At 45.8% G+C, this 22629-nt stretch overlaps 1 protein-coding gene across 2 annotated transcripts in view; it reads left to right on the plus strand.

The window, feature by feature from the left end:
- Nucleotides 1-518: 518 nt before the first annotated feature.
- LOC126194893 (uncharacterized) overlaps nucleotides 519-22629 on the plus strand; it is a 67184-nt gene continuing 45073 nt past the window's right edge. The window contains exon 1 of one of the 2 annotated variants that reach the window (XM_049933244.1): nucleotides 519-672. The gene's annotated coding sequence lies outside the window, so the exon portion shown is untranslated. Of the gene's footprint in view, nucleotides 673-2522; nucleotides 2679-22629 lie in introns of those variants that run through there. The other variant, XM_049933243.1, reaches the window with a different exon arrangement.

A 22629-nucleotide genomic window follows, 5' to 3' on the forward strand; every position in this document is an offset into this window, starting at 1 on the left:
GTGACCGCATGACGCCGGACGAGACCTTTCGCGAACAGTGAGCTCTATCCTCTAAGTGCAGCGCATGTTATCTGTGTTATGTTCAGGCTCACTTATTCGACGAAACCAAGTGTGCGTTTCGCCGGCTAACGGCTATGTTCGGAGCTGCCAACATCGGCAGCAGATGCGGGAACGGGACACTGTTGTCGTTTACATGTAAGCACGGAGAAATTATACAGAAGTGCCAATAATTCTCCCTATGACCGGCGTTGTTTCGTGATTTAGTACTACTTCCGAGTCGGAAGACACACTAAATACGCCTCATAGCCCTGAGAAAAGTATGACCCCAGATCACATAAGAAACAATTGCCCTATCGCATGGTCTAGCAGGCAACCCTTGTCAGGGAACGGCCACCAGGCAGCAACAGCGTCACACCCTTACTTGTGGAATCAACCACTAGATGGCACTCCGTTCTGTGAAATATGTGGCAACATCGGCCTAACGCGTGCAGCTTTCCACTATTTGGCGTCTGTGAAGTACAGCTGTTTCTGACATACCGGTTGTAGTGGATCGAGTCGTCATGCCGAAGGCTTGCAAGTATATCAACTGTGAAAGGAGTAGACGGACAAATCCTGAACTAAATATGTTCAGATTTCCCGTCAAAGATAAAGTGGAGTGGATTTTAAATTCAGGTAAATAAATAAATTAGTTACGAGTAAGAATTAATAAAGAGCCCTAAGCATTAGATCCTATGTAAATTTTGTCGATCTTATATTCTGATATAACGTGGTAGCCCTTCCTGTACAAGAATCATATCATATAATTTTTAAATGAAATCTTTGCTGCGATTTGGACTTTTTTAAACTGTTTATTTACTTCACTGTCGTAATTTTGGCTGTAGAGGCATTTTTGTGTTCAATGTGAAAACTGAAACCAATGTAAGATACGGATAACAAAATGCAAAGCATAGTGTGGTAACATTTGGTGAACAATTTAAGAAGCATTACCTTACCTTTTCCTTGGTACTTTAAAATGGCTCTAGAGCTGAAATCGCAACAGTGAAATAAATGAATAATAGCCACCATCTAACTTCTAGGTCATCGGTCCCTCTAAATCCTGGTATATACTAGAGCGAACGAAGTGAAAGAGTGTAAAACCTCGTTTACACTGCTGCAAATGAGTATTCATAGATAATTCGCCAATGTTCACTGCCATTCGTTTATGCGTGTGAACAAGTGTTTATACTGGAATGAAGGGAAGAGAATAGAAGAGAACGAGCATAGCATGCAAACAATAGACGCTGCATATTTTAATTTTTTTTTATCTCTGCGCTAATATTCCTCACACAGCTTTCACTCGAAAACAACACTTTTTACAGTAACAGGTCTGCGCGAGTGCGGATATCCGTAGTAGTAACTGTGTTGCAGATAAAAGCGTACGTCTGTTGCGAATATTTGCGGGTTATCTTTAAACTGTACAAAGTAAATTTTTAACATAATTATGGTTTGCCACCTGTGGCTCTTCATAGTTGACACTCCAAACTATGCTCGAAAAACACGCTTTCATTTGTATATTACAGTGTTTCCAGCCCCCTTTCAACAACAATCCGAAATTCATCGTTTTGTGCCACTCTTATATCATTTACGAGAAGTTACATGCAAAGTAAAAGAATTTAAATTTGAAATGACTGTCACTGAAATATGTCAAGCCTTAATTCGCATCACAACCGAGTGCGGACATCAGCAGAAAAATTCAGGCCAGGCACAAGTCTCTTTTCAGAGCAGTGGTGGGTTAAACTGCTTTACAAAACGTTAATATCTCAGAATGCGGGTAAGCAACTTGGCAGATGTGGATAATGATCTTGTGGATGCGGTGCACATACGGACGGCGGCATTTTTCCTGTCCGCGCAGACTTCTAGTTACAGCTACGATGTAAATCTTTGATATTGAGATAAGATTATTTTGCCCGCTGGTTTTGACAAAGCAAACAAAGTGACGTAGGAAAAAAATATGTCGGTAATGTTAGGACGCGAAACCCACAGCTCAGTGCAATATTTGTCAGTAAATTAACGGATTATATTTCAAAGACGTTGAGAAGATTTTGAAAATTTTCTAGTGTTAACCTGCACGTGGAGATCTTTTTTACCACCATAATCCGTATCAGAAGAGCTGTATAACAAAGAGGAAATAGACGGCATGGAAGGCGAGTGTAAAACCTATGCGACTGCAATACAGTCTGCATTTAAACAGTAACTCACGAGAAATATTTGTGTGTTAATTTCCATTTATTTCATTTCGCATATGATTGTGAGAAGTATCCCTACAGTAGAAATAAACTTGGTTTGTAGATTTACAGGAGCTAATCTACATTCTTCTACTGAAAACTAGGGAAAAACCATAGCCAATCACGGTCTACAGTCAGCTGAGTGACGAATGCAATTCGCGCGCAGCGCTCTAGCTGAACACAAATCATCGTCATTCACGTGACCGAAGATACAGTGTTGCCAATTCCGCGACATGGACGGGTCAGTTAGCATTGTAGCGTCGCCTGCGACATCTGTTGACAGACGGGAAAACTAGTTTTACGGTTGCCTGTTCCGCCGTAAGGACGGTCAATAGAAGTCCCATTCCATGCGTCACTTTAGTGCTTTCAACTGCCATTGAACAGCTTTAAGCATCGTCATAACACTTATCACAGGTATGGACTATCTTCTTCATCTCAGAATGGTCAAATAGTCTGTGTTAGCCGTACCATTATGTATCTGGCTGTCAATTTCCGAGTTTGATTATTCCTGTTACAATTTTTTAAAGTTATATCTACGTGCCTGCCACCGGCAGTGTTCTTAATACTCTACTTTAAGAAACTTACTCTTTATTTGCTGCCGACCGCGGTGGCCACGCGGTTCTAGGCGCTGCAGTCCGGAACCGCGCGACTGCTAGGTCATAGGTTCGAATTCTGCCTCGGGCATGGATGTGTGTGATGTCCTTAGGTTAGTTAGGTTTAAGTAGTTCTAAGTTCTAGGGGACTGATGACCTCAGATGTTAAGTCCCATAGTGCTCAGAGCCATTTGAACCATTTATTTGCTCTTCTGCTCTGGCCCGTCTTTCGCTACTTCGAGTATCAGATTCGCTCAAGGATGCCATTACGGAAGTCCCGGTACATTATCCATTCTATTTTTGATAGGTTTTCCTAGACTTTTTGTGTTATTTCTTTGCTTCGTACTTCGTATGTCAACTTTTTATTTCGTGATAATTTTTACCATTCTTAATTTCCAGTACAACTAACATCCCTGTAATTTCGACGTAGTCTGATGTTCCTCCGTTCCAGAAACTTTCACCCCACTATTGCTCCTTTTAGTGACAAGATAACTATTTCTGGGCACCTTAGCGTATGTTCAACTAACTTTGCTATCATTTTAATAACTTTTATCGTATACTTAGTTCCTGTTCTAGAATAAATTTATTATCGTTAACTGTATGCCTTAACCTTAGGATCTTGCGTTAATCCTTTTCAATCAGTACTCTTGAAATCTATATCTACACCTTAACAAACTTCCTCCTCAGTTGCATGTAAATATCTGTTTCCAGTGTTGATCATCTATTCAAGAAAAATTTCATATTGTGGAAATCTAGCATCGCAGAAGGCAGAATTCCTTAAATTATTGTACCCCACTTTCTGTGAAGCAGTGTGCTACTCTATCTACTACTCTTTTTTTATTATTTTTTTGTATATTTCTCCTTATCCTCAAATTTTAAACCAATTCCAATACTTCTTTTAAATCTTGCTTATTTTCATCTGAAGCTGCTCTACAGACTATACATACTTAAATGGCATTTCCCCGTCTACACTTATATTATTTGAAATTTTCCATCATTTGTTTCTTCCTTTTTCGACAAACAAATTAGAGAACAGTAATTATGCACTTCAACTCTGTCTTAAATTACGTTTAATAACAGACAAATCTTTCTTGCTACTCTATTTGATCAAGTAAGAGAGGACGCCATTTGTCAGTACAAAGACTATTTTCAGCACTACAGTACTTTATTATACGTGAAATGATAATTATATCAAGACCCTAAGCTGTCGATACGCGATGATATACACCAACAGGGACAGTTGAAAATGTGTGTCCCGATCGGGACTCGAACCCGGGATCTCCTGCTTATATGGCAGACGTTCTATCCATCTGAGCCACGGAGGGCACAGAGGATAGTGCGACTACAGGGATTTATCCCTTGCACTCTCGCAGTGAGACCCTCATTCCCAACTTAATGTCGACACACCACATTCATAGTGCCCCTGCCCATTAGTGTGTGGACATTAAGTTGGGAATGTGGGTCTCAAAGGGAGCGTGCAAGGAATACACCCCTGCAGTCGCACTATTCTCTGTGCCCTCGGTGGCTCAGATGGGTAGAGCGTCTACCATGTAAGCAGGAGATCCCGGGTTCGAGTCCCAGTCGGAGAACACATTTTCAACTGTTCCCGTTGATGTGTATCAACGCCTGTCGACAGCTTAGGGTTTTGATTTAATTATCATTTCATTCTAAGAGAGTTGAATGGTCACAGGTGGTATCTGTTCTTTCGGAACATGTCGGAAAGAACAGACACCATCTTTATATATTTATTATGCGTAGTGTTGCTACATATGGTTTCGCTTAAGCTTGTGAAACATCTATAAATCATCAGCAGGGCCGCTGCGAGCTACGCCTGAGATCGGAGCATGATGTGTAATTGGGCCTATCTTTAATACAGCAATCAAATTTTATGTGTAACAATGTAGGGAAGATTGGAAATACACAAAAAATACTAATTCGGATGAAATATACAATAAATATAGCTTCTTATTAAATAGTAAACATACGTTCACAAACGCAATCTATACAGTGGCACTATACGTTGCACAACATAATGCCGACGGAATTCGAGAGAACTAACGGTTGTTCATTGCGCAATAAATTGAACCAGAACGCGCGGTAGTATGTACACGTGTATCATCGAGCCATTATTAACGGTACAAGTTCGGTTGCATGTTGGATGGAGTGTTGACCTGTTTTACAGAGCCTTTAAACATTCGAGGAAATTATACAAATCGCCAGATGTCATTCCATAGTATCTAGAAAACAGATGGCCCCGAAGAAATAGCACGAATTTTTCCGTCGCAAAGCAGAAGACTTATATATAGGTGCATTAGAGTAAATGTTTCTAATTTTTTGATGTCACAGAGAACATGCACATAAACTTTACTTATCAACAATACACTGTCTGTAAATGCTTCATTTTCTGTACAAAAACCAGTGCCTATCACTCATATTTTAGGTGCTTTTGTTTCAGCTGTTATTTCTGCCATGGAAATAATAAACTACTGATGTTAGTTTGTAGTTACAGAATATCTTATATGAAATTTGTTCGCTTAGTTTCGGGTGTTAAAATTCATAACATGGTTTTTCTGCGAAAGTGTGGAAACAGGCTTCCTAATTCCAAGACTAATACTAAAATTTAAATTTTGAGCCCCCAGTACGTAACTTTTTCCGAGCACATTACCTGCGTTTATGTTTCTGATTCCCATACACATTGTCAATCATAAGCAGAATCGATTGCGATAGTTCTATATTTATGAATGTATTTGCAGTTTTTATCATATTTCATTATAACAATTTCGTAGAAAGAAAACTTGTGCGATGTGTCATTGCTAAGATCATGCTTTAAATTTCATACTCATTTTACAATAAAGTCCATCCAGCCCTTTTATTAGAACTCTGCTATATGAAGAAAAATGTATAATTCCATGTCCTCAATTATTTCAGAAAAGTAAAAATAGTTGTTATGATACATCTCGGGTATTTTCTACTACAATCAGAATCATTTGGAATCTAAAACAAAAATGAGTTGTAAACCACGTGTCCACTGCAGCTTTGAAAGAATACACTAATCAGATTAATCATGGATGAATGTGCAAAGGTTAAATAGTAGTATATCGAGAAAGAACACCAGCGCCACAAATCTTTCACGCAAAAAGAGACTAAAAGTGTAGTATAAATAATAGTTTGAAAAGAAGCGACTAAGACAGTTATCAGAAATCAAAGACCACCACAGCTAGTGAACTGGATGATAGCCTCACAGAGACCTGCATGGCAAGAGAGAAAACTGATGTGACTGATGAACTTAAAAGTTTGACTTCAGATGCTACTCAGTAATGAATTATTGTGAAATGTATGAACGCTCAATGTAATTTTGTTTTTTAGATTTATTTAATTTTCTTTCACTTTACTTTGAAAAGAAAGGCTAAGTATTATAACGTTTTGTACTTTGACGGATGTGTGGTGCCAGTAACGCTGTGTACAGGATGGCGGGTATGGGCAGGCGATGGGCGTTGTGGAATAATAGGGTAATTTTTAGAGAAAGGCCATTTATTGGCTAAAACATGTTGAAAGGGGATACATAGGCCTAGGGAGGTGAGGGTGAGCCAGAGCTTATAATTTAGCGAACATTGTTCGCGAAGCTACCGAAAGTTGTTCAAAAATGGTTCAAATGGCTCTGAGCACTATGGGACTTAACATCTATCGTCATCAGTCCCCTAGAACTTAGAACTACTTAAACCTAACTAACCTAAGGACAGCACACAACACCCAGCCATCACGAGGCAGAGAAAATCCCTGACCCCGCCGGGAATCGAACCCGGGAACCCGGGCATGGGAAGCGAGAACGCTACCGCACGACCACGAGATGCGGGCCCGAAAGTTGTTGTCTGCCAAAACTAAGTCCACAGTGCCGCAGCACCGGGAGAAGCGGGAGATGTTCGATGCTACAGGGCGCGCATCCGACTCGCGGGTGAGCAAGAATGCAAGAGAGAGGGCCCGGCGACGGGCGGCCGGGTATATTCGACGCACCACGCGGCTTCCTCCACCCTGATTGGTCAGGACGGAGCAAACCGTGCGGGCGGCATGGAACTTTCCAGAGCGTTGCCTGCTAAGCGACGCCTGGGGCGGCGTTACCTCGTAAGCACATGAGAGGCGCGTGATCAATGTGACCTTCGTCGGTGCTGACTTCCTGTTGTTAGACCGTCGGACGAAAGAATTTACAGGCAGCTAACACTGTCGGCCGTGGCTTGGCCGCAATGGAAAAATGAAGCTACCGTTTGGAGGCTCATATAATAAAGTAAAATCTCCTACTGTCTGGCTCATCCTTTACATTCCTTCCCCCTTCCGTGGGAGCGGAGAACGTATGTGAATTCGCTCAATGTAATTATCATTTAAATGTAAACAATTTTAGCTTGCAAAACAAAGTAAACATCACTTGATTAAGAATGGCCCTCACGGAAGACGGCAGGGGTCTTAATCTATGGGAGGGTATAGAGACTCTAAAGACCTCCTAAGGGTCGCAAGGGGACTTACACATGTCGACGATATTGTGTGTATACAAGAATCATCATAAAGCATCAAAACATCATAAAACATCAAAACATAAAACATCAAAACATCATAAAGCATCAAAACAAAATTAGAACGGATCATAACAGTGAGAGTTAGGTAAACATGTCAAGTGTTCTTGTTGCTAAGATGAAGTAAAAATGTCTTTTTTTTTTGCTTTTATTTAAATAAGTTGAAAATGTAAACATATCACCACTGATGAGTCACTGCGCGGGCGAGTGGCGCGAGGTTGCGTGTTATGTTATCCCCAGCGGGCAGCGCGCAGGCTGCCGGCGGGAATGGGGCGTGGCCGTGGCCACGTCCGTGCACTGCAACTCAGCGCAGGGGGGGTAAGAGGGGAGATTCAACGCTCCAAACATATTTAGAAAGGGAGTTATCACTAAGGGAACACTTCACTACACTACACTAGTTTTTCCACATTAGTTGATATCAAAATTGCACTCTTAAAACTAAAGGAGGGCACATGCCTGACAGGGTTTTCTGCGTAGTTGCTTAGTTTAGTTTGTGGCTGTTTGCCATTCATTTAAGTGTGCCAACAGGCGATCGTAAGAAATTTGTCCTTTTTAATGTTGTAGCAAGTCATCAATTGACGATAGGGGGTGATTATTTGATTTATTAGATAAAGCAGGGAATCATGAATAAGCTCCCAGGTATAATAAACGTAATTAAAGGGGCGCGAATACTAAGTAAGCCGTAGTGGCATGAAAGGTTATTAATGGTGTTCCAACAGGATCCGTTTGCTAAAGATCTGCGCGGACGCTACGCCATAGCGGCAGCTGACTGCGAGGCCGAATCTCGGGCTACGTCAGAAAGGCGCGCGGCAGATGACTTCCAAGGGCAGCGCCGCGTCAGAGCTGCACGCGGCAGCTGAGAAGCGAAGCAAAAGAAAAAAAAAAATGCCGTGTGGCTAGGGCCTCCCGTTGGGTACACCGTTTGCCTGGTGCAAGTCTTTCGAGTTGACGCCACTTCGGCGACTTGCGTGTCGATGGGGATGAAATGATGATGAAAGACACACAACACCCAGTCATCACGAGGCAGAGAAAATCCCTGGCCCCGCCAGGAATCGAACCCGGGACCCCTTGCGCGCGAAGCGAGAACGCTACCGCAAGACCACGAGATGCGGACAGGCGCCAGTTGTAAGAGCGAGAGAGAGCGATGAAGCTTACCGACGCTGTTCATTGCGCTGTCTGTATTTTACACCCTCTCCAAAGGGAAATAGATATGCGTAATCGATATGGTTTATTCACCGATGACAAACAAAATAGAAGTGGGATTACGCGTGTCATCACGCTAGACGCGTTGTTACAGTAGGTTCTGTTTAAAATTACATAAATGTAGAAATGAGGCACACAAGTATCATATCAAATTGTTGCAAATGCCATATCAATAACAAACAAAAAAGTTAATTGCCTCCTTGGGCTAACCATCCAAGTGTAATAACATTCACATTTTGAGAAGAATTTTCTCGTAACTCAATATATTTGCTGAACACCATATATGGAGACTGACCAAGAAAAATGACACCAGTTTGGTGCAAGTTGGGCGTAGATTTTGTCGTTGGATGTCAATGCTGTTGCTAATGAAAGGAGGGAAATAAAACTCGACGAGAATCTAGAGATTTCTGTAGTGGAATCAGAAAGCGTAAGGAATTGAATTAGAAAAGACTAAGTTGAGCGTAATTTCTGAAGGACTTTTCCTTTATGAAGGTATAGTGCACGGCCATCGTCGACACGACGTTATCGCCTACTTAACTGTAAATGACAATTCTGCGACCCCAAGATAGCTGCTACTTACTGCTTCCTAAAACACGAATTCTCTCACTTGAATCAAAACTTTACTGTGCGACAAAATTCACCGTCTTTATCCTCTCAACATCTTGCGACTAACTTTACTTTGCGACCAAATTCGCCGTCTTCATCCTCTCAACATTTTGCAACTAAACTCGCCGTCTCTATAACTCCAGCTGGTTGCTTAAAACTCCGTCTATCATTGGTTATCTCGCAGTGTCCTGGGACACGTCATACAGTTAAATGCTACTACTTCAATAGTCGGTATTCCTTCGGAAAATACAACGGCAAAGCAGTGTCAAAGAAGGCTCAAGGTTTTGAACAGAGATTTCCGCTTACTGGCAGTTCAGCTGCGGGCTAGACGCGGTTCGCGTCTGATGTTGCCTGATCAGCTGACGTCAGAGAGCACGGAACACTGTTCTCGTGAATTCTTCTTCGACATGAAAGATTAAAGAATGGACTATGCCGCGAAATTGAAAAGTGAAGAAACGGCACAGACAGCTAAGGGTCCGCGCGGGAGCCAACCGCGTCAAAGGTACGTGCCCTTGCGGGTGTGGTTCTCTTGTTCATCCAACAGACCAGGTATATAGCCAAAACTTGCTCGTTCTGGGGGTGTGATTCACTCTGTTTACGTTATCTATCACGGGGGTAGGCATGTGGTATGTCCCTCCAAATAAACATTCAAATACAAATGAAAATAAAGCATGGTTACATCCTAAATTACCCTTCCAAAACAAATTACCTAAGACATCATTATTATTAAACAGTACTCGGGAACTTACTATAGCATACTTTAAATCCTACAAAATGATTATCCTCGTCAATCTAGTAGCACAGTGACACGTGGAAACACTAGGTTGATACAAATACTAAATTACTGGTGCTGGCAGACTCTAGCTAAAACTGTCTAAACATTTGATTAAAGCATAAATGAGACATGGACAAAATGAATAATGGTAAAATAATACATCGACTTAAGTAATTGGACACAAGTAATTAGACATAAGTAATTGGCAACTCGTCATAGTGATACAAGACGTGGCAAAACCGCAACAAAAGCAAAAGTTCAAAATAATATTTCCTTCAAACAAAACTTCCCTATCCTCCAGTTACATTTCGTAGCAAAATGAATGTAAACATCCCCTGGTATTCCTTTAAGCTGTCGTTTGCATTTCCATACCAACTAATAGTCTTTGGTACTTCTACCCACAAGAAAACTGTCATTAAGTAATGGCAATGTTGTATGTAATGCTGTGGAATAGTGTGATGTCACGTTAATACTTCCTTTAAGAAGAGTCTGATGAAAACTGATTTTATGTCTCCTTCAATGGACAGACCAATAATTATTAAACATGTGATAAACCGTTTCCTGCGTTGATTTGTTTTTGCAAATATTTGTGATTATCAGTCACCCAGTCAATCGTTCAAGGATATGATTGTTGTTCCTTTTGTTAATTCTCTCACCTACCTGCTTCCATATAATCAATATTGGCGGCTCGACGAAGCTAGTTGCATCTCGGAAGACGTCGATATGACTTACCTGCCGGTGCTTTGGTTTTTAATAAAATTAGAGTTCATTTGTCATATAAAAAGTGTGTAGGGAGCAAAGTAAGTTCCTGACTATTGAAAATGTGCATAAAGTTATTCATAGCGTTCGTTATACAATGGTTAAGAATTCCTGTGTTGAGATTCAGTGCAGCTTGAGGTGCTAAGGTGCGACACGCGTCGCGCTCGTGAGATTGTGAGTTGCTGACAGCACAGCCGACAGTACGGCTGCGTCCGGTTTCACTGGCTCGGCGGCATAACGCGTTCACGCTCGGTCCGTCCTCTTGCTACGCGTGGAGTTAACCTCTCGGTACAGTCACAAAATTTCCTTCCAGAGTTATCTTATGTTGTCCACGACAGTTATGCATGGAGGATGTTCTTTTCTAAGGGACTCTAATAACTTAAATCGCTAGAGGTCACAAAACTATCGGGTTCCAATTATTTTATTTAAACACTCTGTTCTTCTAAAATTTAGGTAACTGGCAGGTGTTAGGCTTCCAGATAAACTGTATTTTGCGATGGCATTCCAAACCCAACTCCTTGGCTAACGCGTTTCCCACATAGCGGTCGTTTACAGGACAGATATAGCGGCAAGTGCCGGCCTTCTTGACGCCATATAGATCCGTTTATTAACCATGGTGGTGATACAACATAGCCGGAGATCGATCTGAAATTCCAACGTTTACTAATCCTGATGGTTTAGACAATGCGTACCAGGAAAAGTTCTCTCTCACGATTTTTGTTCCATACTGAAATTCAAATAGACAATACACATAGATTCCCGTCTTTAGATTAGACTAATAAAATCTGTAGGGCAATATTAAGCTGGTGATTTTATTTCTATAACTATCACTTTAGGTTTACTGTTTAAGCTGACAACGTACGAATGTACGAAGGTGTTGCGTGGTTGACGCACGTGGCGTGCAGGGCGAATGGTGGGAGGAGAGGAGGGGCGAGGGGAAAGGTGCAGATACTGTACGCGCCAAAGACAGAGGCGGCGGGTGGGGACGTGGGAACTGCAATGACCGCTCTCTCGGCAGGCCGGTGAGAGGGAAGGGAAGGGGGCCGCGTCGCCAGCTGACAGGGAGGGGCGGGACTCGCCGCATGTGAACAGCTGTAGACAACAGCGGCGGTATTTACGCGACTCCTTCCGTGGTATTTGATATACAGAAATACGTGGTACCAAAAAACTTACCTTGTTGTCTGTTCAACATCGCATCATGAAAACAATAAAATAGCACTTGAGGAAGACTCCTTTTACTTTAGAGTAACCTAGTTATTGTTTAACTTGGACATACTTATTCTTGTTATTATCGTTGTGTGATCATTTAGCAAAACATACATGTAATATGGCGTATTTCAAAGGAAGGTAGACGGCAGCATGTAGTCATTGATCTACTGGCAGTTATGAAGGCGTATTACGATCATGTTTTTATAGTAAAGCTTTAATAGCTGTGTTCGTGCACTATTCCTAAAGCAACAGGTGAAATGTGAATCCATTTATCATATACAAGAGCAACTGATTCATAATTCAGCGTATTCTATCGGCAAGTACAACTTTCCCCTTAATTCCATGATTAAGAATATTTGTGTTTCTACTACTCGACTGCTACGACAACATTACTGGAGACACTAAATGACAGAGGACAAAATGATTACATTACTTCAATCTCTTCCATTAACATGTGACATCATAAATTCTATTACCAGTTACCAATGGTTGCCAATTCGTATGTCTACTTATAACTAACATGCAAAACTTAATTAAAGGTATAGTAACTACGGTGCTTTCCGTCAATTAATTCTCTTTCTGCATACAGGACTTTTCCAACTGTTTACATACCATCTCAGATCTACCTCCTGGAACGCAAATCATAGTGGTTTGACCTTAGAGCATATCTACGTTGCTGTCTAGGCGGTTGTATTACCTTCTTTCTTGCTTTTTTGGGTGGAACTACTGGCGTAATAAGCCGAGCTTCTCCGGTCGGAATTCCGTGCTGAACCAAATCCGTAGCCGGTAGAAAATGCCTCTCTTCAAACAACCACGAAAATTCCTCTAATACTGGCTGCAACATCCTTTTCTCCTCACTGTTTAAATGACCTAACTTCTCTGCTAACTGACTCCTTAACGTCGACGCGACATATCGCACTTCCCTAACTGAACATTTCTTTCCTCTCCTTCCTTTCTCATCTTTATCTCGCTGCTTCTTAGCTCCGCTTATTTCCTCAAAAATTTCCTGTCCACTGGCAACAATAGTACCCTTCGGTATCACAACATCTTCTACACCAAAATTATCTATACTTACTGGTATCGCAAAACCCTTCTGTCTCCTTTCCGGTCGGCAGATACTTCTCTTTGTATGAACTGACTGACGATCTAAAACATCATTATGGGTGAGCGGGTCAACCAGAATGTCTGTCCTAGGCTGTTCTTGACTTTTGACATCTACCCAGAGAATCTTTCCACTTCCGCCTTTTATCCTCACAGGGTCAGTGGTTTTTATCGCCCACATCTGCGGTTTTATGGGAGACTGTGAACGGCGCCTTTCACAGCTCCCTCGCGTCTGACGGGGGTGCGCACTGCCAAATCGGTGAATTGCTTCACCGAACTGCACAGTTCGCGTTCGATAATCCACTATCCCCTGATAACGGTGCAGGAAGTCATTCCCTAGTATGATATCAAATTCACCCTTCTTTAGCCTTACTACTTCCATCCTCTGTATTTACCCTCGTCTATTTGCAGATTCACTACACACGAACCTGCAGGGACAATTACTTCCTCTCCAAGGCCACTGATATGGTACCGGGGTGGCTGTAACGCCCTTCGATCATTTTTCTCCACAAACAGTACACTAACTTGAGCACCAGTATCAACTAAAATTCTAACTAATTTATTCCCGAGTACGCCAACTAGACTAACGTGTTCCACCTCTTTACATTTTTCAGTCCTAACCGGGTGTATTATTTTTGTCGGGGGCGCGGGTGGGTGGCGGAACCTGCCCCCCAAGCGTTTCCCTGATTCGACCCCGCGTTGCGGCGGTGGCCGCGCATCTGATTAGAAAATGGAGACTTTGTGGGGCAAACATTATTAGCATGACCTACTGTCTGGCAAATAGTGCAATACGGCGCGCGACAGCGCATTGCCGTATGGTTGGGCTTCCCACAACGCTGACAAAATACTTCTTTTGCTGGGACCGGTACTGGGTCCGATGGGCGCGGGGCGGCAGCACAAAAACGCAACACCTCTTCGCGTAACATTGCCAAACGAACAGCTTCAAACAGAGAAGTGGGGGAGGCTGCTTTGACTTCTCCTCCGATGCGGGGGTCAATACCGCGAACAAATGCATCAATTGCACGCGCTTCCGCTTCTGAGCGCAAAATTCTGTTTTCACTGGCATTTTCACCTAGCTTATAGGTACGACAAGATACTGCTCGTATGCGGTCTGCGAAGGCATCAAAATCCTCATTAGGCTTCTGCCTAAGGGTTGATAATTGATCTCTGTAATATGCGGTACCTCTGGCATCGGAATAACGCGTAGTCAATCCGCGGGCCAATACATCAAATTCGTGCGTGTCACGCAATTCGTCCACCGTTTCTATAAACATTCGGGCTTCCCCTGTCAACTTCAGTCTGGCTACATTGACTAATAGATCGTCCGGCCAGGCACACGTGCGACCCACATCACGAATATTTTGTAAGAACATAGCCACATTTTCGCGGGACTTCACAGAAAAGGTGGGAAAGAAATCAGCCGCAGGAAAATTGCTTACAGTCGCCATGTTAGCAGAAATTGTGGCGTTTGTATTAGAGACAGAATTAGTGTTAGTTGCCTCTGTTTGAGCATTTGTTACAGGGGTGGAGCTAGCCACAGGTATGAAAGTTCGCGCACTAGCTTCCAGCGTCTGTTTCAAGACGCGGTTTTGCTCAAGTAGCTCCTGATTTTGTGCGAATAACTGGCGCATTTGCGCATTTATGGCCTCGAGTGGGTCTTGCGAGGCGGGTGCCTCTGCGGGAGTATCCCGTTCCGTCGCTCGTGTTCCCATCGGCATGTTTACAAATGTATGGGACGCTAGTGACCAGAAAAAAGTAATGGTTGTTACAAAAAAAAAAGGATGGCCACAAAGATTCTCAATCCAGCGGCGGAAGATCGTCGAAGCTATAGTTGTAGGCATCGCGGCGACTTACATGGCGATGGAGGCGGTGCGACGCAGTGGTGGCGGCGACGGCGTGGTGTAGTGGCTGCAGCGGGCGGCGGCAGCGGCGTCCGGACCCTCGGGCGGCGGCAAATGTGTTGGCGGCAAATGTGTTGGCGGCGGACGACGCTGGCTCGGCCGGTCGGCGATGGCGGCAGGCGGCGGTGGGCGGCGCGGCGGCGGCGGCGGCGGATGGCGGCGGCCCGGCCGGTCGCGCAGCGCAGCGCAGGCCCCTCGAACTCAGGCAGCGGGCAGCGCGGCGGCGTCCGGCTCACGTGGCGTGAAATGGACGTAACAATTGTTCTCGGACTGTTCTTACACTCCTGGAAATGGAAAAAAGAACACATTGACACCGGTGTGTCAGACCCACCATACTTGCTCCGGACACTGCGAGAGGGCTGTACAAGCAATGATCACACGCACGGCACAGCGGACACACCAGGAACCGCGGTGTTGGCCGTCGAATGGCGCTAGCTGCGCAGCATTTGTGCACCGCCGCCGTCAGTGTCAGCCAGTTTGCCGTGGCATACGGAGCTCCATCGCACTCTTTAACACTGGTAGCATGCCGCGACAGCGTGGACGTGAACCGTATGTGCAGTTGACGGACTTTGAGCGAGGGCGTATAGTGGGCATGCGGGAGGCCGGGTGGACGTACCGCCGAATTGCTCAACACGTGGGGCGTGAGGTCTCCACAGTACATCGATGTTGTCGCCAGTGGTCGGCGGAAGGTGCACGTGCCCGTCGACCTGGGACCGGACCGCAGCGACGCACGGATGCACGCCAAACCCGTAGGATCCTACGCAGTGCCGTAGGGGAACGCACCGCCACTTCCCAGCAAATTAGGGACACTGTTGCTCCTGGGGTATCGGCGAGGACCATTCGCAACCGTCTCCATGAAGCTGGGCTACGGTCCCGCACACCGTTAGGCCGTCTTCCGCTCACGCCCCAACATCGTGCAGCCCGCCTCCAGTGGTGTCGCGACAGGCGTGAATGGAGGGACGAATGGAGACGTGTCGTCTTCAGCGATGAGAGTCGCTTCTGCCTTGGTGCCAATGATGATCGTATGCGTGTTTGGCGCCATGCAGGTGAGCGCCACAATCAGGACTGCATACGACTGAGGCACACAGGGCCAACACCCGGCATCATGGTGTGGGGAGCGATCTCCTACACTGGCCGTACACCACTGGTGATCGCCGAGGGGACACTGAATAGTGCACGGTACATCCAAACCGTCATCGAACCCATCGTTCTACCATTCCTAGACCGGCAAGGGAACTTGCTGTTCCAACAGGACAATGCACGTCCGCATGTATCCCGTGCCACCCAACGTGCTCTAGTAGGTGTAAGTCAACTACCCTGGCCAGCAAGATCTCTGGATCTGTCCCCCATTGAGCATGTTTGGGACTGGATGAAGCGTCGTCTCACGCGGTCTGCACGTCCAGCACGAACGCTGGTCCAACTGAGGCGCCAGGTGGAAATGGCATGGCAAGCCGTTCCACAGGACTACATCCAGCATCTCTACGATCGTCTCCATGGGAGAATAGCTGCCTGCATTGCTGCGAAAGGTGGATATACACTGTACTAGTGCCGACATTGTGCATGCTCTGTTGCCTGTGTCTATGTGCCTGTGGTTCTGTCAGTGTGATCATGTGATGTATTTGACCCCAGGAATGTGTCAATAAAGTTTCCCCTTCCTGGGACAATGAATTCACGGTGTTCTTATTTCAATTTCCAGGAGTGTACATTCGTCTGATTCGTCCCCATGTTACATGCAATTGCACGAGAGCTGATTGAAGGATCCCTCGCCACATGCCGCAAGACAGATTCCTCAAATTGCAGCGTTCTTACCGTGCGACGGCATTCCTGCCCAGGTAATCTGCTAAGAGACCCGGTCTCACACAGGTGTTGGTACACAGAAGCAAAGGTCGTATGAGGCGGGACACGGCGATTAGGATACTGTTGTTGATAAACCCGCTGTGCAGCTCGTCCATTGTGGTGCGCTACGTAATACACACCAACCATATCACTGTACTCACTCCAGGTGTATCGCTCCATTAGTAAACAGGGACAGTACACTGGTGGGCAGCAGTTGCCTACAACTGAAGAGCGTAATACGCCCTCTAACAAATGAAGATCGTAATACGGCCTCCACTGGTTTAAATAATACTCATAGGAAAAAATGACATTAGGGAAAAATATTTGTTTTGATGTCCCCTACAACCTCCCAGAGTTTGTCGGTTTAAATACTTTTCACCCTGTATTGTGAACATGGCGGACAGTGGCAATTTAGCCAAGCCAGCATATATCCAGTAGATCTCTACAAGCATGCATTGGCGTTGACAGGTAGCTGAAAAGATTATTTCCTTATCTGTCTTGAGCAGCAACGCCAATACACTCACAGTGGTGTAGATCAAAGAAATAATTATTGGTGCGTAGGATTAAAACCACAATGCCAGTCTAACATTATTATGTACTGCTCTCCAATGCAGACAGTCTGTTCGACAACACGGTGATGGCAGTAGCCAGACTATAGCTGAAATCAAAATACAGGCGCTGTGTGTCCAGCATATAGGCGGACAGTCTGTTCGCTAGTAAAAAATTACATCACATCACACCACTTGAGCTCCATTATGTTATTCGTGGGTTCAGCTAAACTGGCGGCTGCCCGACCTTTGCTTAACGTGATTCAGAAGAATAAAGACCTTCAGTTCAGCAACAATAACTTTATTGCGAGCGGGTATCTGACGACGCCCGGCATGCATGGACTGATCGGAGTTATAAAATTTGCTTCCGGCCTCTACAGAAAGATCCTTAATCCTGGGAAAACTTCCGTAGTTACTGGAGAGGAAACAGTACTCGACCAAACAAGCCAGGAGGCACGGAACTACCAATTCTCAAGAAACAAGGAATAATAATAATATTAAACAGAACGTATATAAAAGCTAGAAAACACAGCGCCTCTAGAGGTTGGGCGCGGAACTACACAGATGTCGTGTACAGTAATTACGACCGCACAGCACTGCACACACACACACACACACACACACACACACACACACACACACACACCGGCGAGCTTGAATTAGCGCGCGGCAACGTCGCTGCATCAGCCTCCCGGGCGGAAGCGGAGCGTCGGCTTCGAGATACCGCGTCGGAAAGTGCACCAGACGTCCAGAACGGGTCGTCCGCGTCGGAGGGGGAGGAACAGCGTCAGGAGGCGGATGTTGAAGAGCCGGCGCCGGAGATGTGGCGTCAGTGTCTGGAACAGCGGTAGGTGGATGCCTACGACGAGGTGTCGCTAGTGGGGTGTCAGGAAAAACATACGCAGGTTTAACCCGATTCAACGCAACAGTCGTGGTTTTGCCGTTCACTAGGATATCCATCGTGTGGGCACTGCGCCGTAGCACTTCATATGGACCAGAATAAGGATCTTGTAGAGGCAGTTTAACGCCCTCAGTGCGGAGCATGACGTGACGACACTGTTCCAGGTCCTGGTGCACGAAAGTGGGCGGCTTGCCATGACGTGTGGCTTTCGGTCCCTCAAGCGTCGCAAGAAATCCGGCTGGCCAGTAGCAACTGTCTCTGTGGCATCAGCGTCTACAAGGTCACCAGGAAGGCGCAGTGTTTCTCCATAAACCAGTTCTGCCGCTGAACCAGGTCTGGTTTGAAAGTCGTCCGTAAGCCTAACAAGACCACTGGTAGTGCGGTTGTCCAGGTTTCTTCGTGGCACATCAGCGCGGCCTCCAAACGACGGTGCCAGCGTTCGATCATTCCGTTGCTTGTTGGGTGATGATTTGTGGTCTTATGGTGGATGTAATCACAGAACTTGGCCAGCTGTGAGAACAGGTCTGATTCAAATTGCCGTCCGCGGTCAGTGGTAATATGTAGTGGGCATCCAAATCTTGCCAACCAAGTGATTGCAAAAGCGGAAGCTAATGTCTCTGCTGTGATATTATCCACCGGCACTGCCTCCGGCCAACGTGTAAAACGGCCGATCATTGTAAACAGATATCTTTGTCCGTTCGAAGGTGGAAGTGGTCCAACTACATCCAAATGAACGTGGGCAAAGCGGGCGGTGGTATCAGGAAAATCGCCGATCGGTGCGTGTACATGGCGGTTAATCTTGCAGCGTTGGCACTGAAGGCAAGATCGGACCCACTCACGGCAGTCTTTTTGTATGGCCGGCCACACGAAACGTTGCGATACTAGGCGGAATGTCGGGCGTACCCCTGGATGGCACAATCCATGTACCGTATCAAAGCCTTGTCTTCTAAAAGCCGGCGTCATAAAGGGACGAGGTCCGGCGCGAGAAACGTCGCAGTATAGCTGTGTATCTTCCCCCGGAACATCAACGAGTTTCAGTTGCAATGCGGAAGCCGTACCTTTAACATATGTAACTACTTCGAACACTTTGGTGCATATCTATCCGTATTCTCCATCGGCAGTTAGCCCAGCAAATATTGCCTCACCAAACTCACATCACTTCTGATCTAACGCATTATTCGACGCAGCACCTACGAATTACTAGCTTTACATTGAGCTAAAAGGATACCCTGGAGCAGGATGACATAGGCACTGGATCAGACTGCAGCTATTTGTTAATAATAAATTACGCTAAGACAATTCATTTCAGGCATATTATGTCATTTCAGACACCAGTAAGTCACTTCACTTGAGTTCTGTTACGTCATTCGAGACAAAGGCTGAAATGTAAGTACCCCCAAAATTGTTTACGTATTTTTTCCAGCATCGCTTTGTCGTCATTATGCTTGCACCAATCACAATGTGCAATTTACACTGGGCAGGCAGAACATTCTCACCACCTACCTACCTTAAAGCTGGTATGTTCACTTTTAGCACAGATAACAGCGGCGACGCGTGTCAGGGAAGCAATGAGGCCTTGGTAAGTCGCTGGAGGGAGTTGGCTGCACACACACAAATCACCTAATTTCCAGATATTCCAGAGAGGACGGCAATGAGTTCTGACGGCACTTTCAATTACACCCCAAGTGTGTGTGATCAGGTTTAGATCTTGGGGAGTTGGTGGGCCAGCACATCTACTGGCACTCGCCACGGTGTTCCTCGAATGACTCCATCACACTCCTGGCCTCATCACATGGCGCATTATCTTGTGGAAAATGCCACTGTCGTCGGGAAACATGATCACCATGAAGGGCTGTACTTGGTCTGGAACCAGTGTACGATAGTGTTTGGCCTCCATGGTGCCTTGCACGAGTTCCACTGGACCCGAGGATTTCCACGTGAATGTTCCCTGGAGCATAATAAAGTTGCCGCCAGCAGATCGCCATCCCACAGTATACACTACTGACCATTAAAATTGCTACAATAAGAAGAAATGCAGATGGTAAACGGGTATTCATTGGACAAATATATTATGCTAGAACATACATGTCATTACATTTTCACGCAATTCGGATGCATAGATCCTGAAGAATCAGTACCCAGAACAACCACCTCTGGCCGTAATAATGGCCTTGATACACCTGGGCTTTGAGTCAAACAGAGATTGGATGGCGTGTACAGGTACAGCTGATCATGCAGCTTCAACATGATACCACAGTTCATCAAGAGTAGTGACCGGCGTATTGTGACGAGCCAGTTGCTCAGCCACCATTGACCAGACGTTTTCAATTGGTGAGAGATCTGGAGAATGTGGTGGCCAGGGCAGAGGTCGAACATTTTCTGTATCCAGAAAGACCCGCACAGGACCTGCAACATGCGGTCGTGCATTATTCTGCTGAAATGTAAGGTCTCGCAGGGATCGAATGAAGGGTAGAACCACGGGTCGTAACACATCTGAAATGTAACATCCACTGTTCAAAGTGCAGTCAAAGCGAACATGAGTTGACCGAGACGTGTAACCAATGGCACCCCATACCATCACGCCGGGTGATACGCCAGTTTGGCGATGACGAATACACGCTTCCAATGTGCGTTCACCGCGATGTCGCCAAACACGGATTAGACCATCATGATGCTGTAAACAGAACCTGGATTCATCCGAAAAAATGACGTTTTGCCATGCACCAAGGTTCGTCCTTAATTACACCATTTCGCAGGCGCTCCTGTCTGTGATGCAGTGTCAAGGGTAACCGCAGCCATCGTCTCCGAGCTGATAGTCCATGCTGCTGCAAACGTTGTTGAACTGTTCGTGCAGTTGGTTGTTGTCTTGAAAACGACCCCATCTGTTGACTCGGGGATCGAGACGTGGCTGCACGATGCGTTATAGCCATGCCGATAAGATGCCTGTCATCTCGACTGCTAGTGATACGACGCCGTTGGGATCGAGAATGGCGTTCCGTATTACCCTCCTGAGCCCACCGATTCCATATTCTGCTAACAGTCATTGGATCTCGACCACCGCGAGCAGCAATGTCGCGATACGATAAACCGCAATCGCGATAGGCTGCAATCCGACCTTTATCAAAGTCGGAAACGTGATGGTACGCATTTCTCCTCCTTACACGAGGCATCACAACAACGTTTCACGAAGGAACGCCGGTCAATTGCTGTTTGTGTATGAGAAATCCATTGGAAACGTTCCTCATGTCAGCATGTTGTAGGTGTCGCCACCGGCGCCAACCTTGTGTGAATGCTCTAAAAAGCTAATCATTTGCATATCACAGCGTCTTCTTCCTGTCGGTGAAATTTCCCGTCTGTAGCACGTCATCTTCGTGGTGTAGCAATTTTAATGGCCAGTAGTGTATGCGCCAAGCAGCTGTTCTGATGAATTCGCGCCCTTTCATCGGCATGTTGAAGCCCCCCAGGGGATCCACAACTCTTTTGTGGATACGTGCGTAGCGAGCACGGGACCCCGAGCTAATGTGGCCATCCTTCCTTTCCGGGCTGCATACCTTCCCTTTCCGCATCCTTCCCCGTTCCCCATCTTCGCCCCCCCCCCCCACCCCTGGCTCTTTCCTTCCCTTTCTCCCCCTATGGGAGTATAGTTTGTGCCTACGTCCGGAGACGGACGCTCGAAACTGTTCCAAATTCCTTGCTTTCTACGCTTGCAAGTCCTTGTCCTTCCTATGTCTTTCTCTTTTCCTTCCCTCTTCTCTTTGCCCTTTTCTCCGCTGCGGCGTTTGAGACCCCCTCTTCTTTCCTTTCCCTTTCCCTTTCTCTTTTTTCCTTCCTGTGCGTGTCTGAAGGCCGACCCACGCACTCCCATGCGTAGCCGGTGACGGGGTAACGCGTAATTCCCCGCCCCGGGTAGACAGGTAGGACACGTACGTACCCCCTGGTAACGGCCAGGCCCAGGGAGGGGTGATTACCCGAGCTGATACCTTCCGAAAGTGCCGATTGGTCCCTCCGTCCGTTTGTCGGGAGGTGTGACCTGAGGTGTGAACAATCACCTAAGGCGGGTGTGCCCAGTGAGGGCCCCCACAAGGGAGGAGCGCGCCATCGGAGACGCCGGTAATCATGGGGGATTCTTCCGCAATGGTTTCCTCACCTTCCACTATGTCTGCTCACAAACGTAAGTTCACTGAGTCTCAGCCACAGACAGTTCTTCCATCGTGCCACAGTTCCTTGTTGTTTCTCGGTCTGATGAAGGTCACGACTTCTCCACGGTCAACCCTTTCATTATTCAGAAAGGTGTCGACGCAATTGCAGGTCCCGTAAAGTCTTGTTCCAGATTACGGAATGGCACCCTGTTGCTAGAAACACACAGTGCCC

This window comes from Schistocerca nitens, chromosome 7, assembly GCF_023898315.1.
Source record: "Schistocerca nitens isolate TAMUIC-IGC-003100 chromosome 7, iqSchNite1.1, whole genome shotgun sequence".
Lineage (NCBI taxonomy): Eukaryota > Metazoa > Arthropoda > Insecta > Orthoptera > Acrididae > Schistocerca > Schistocerca nitens.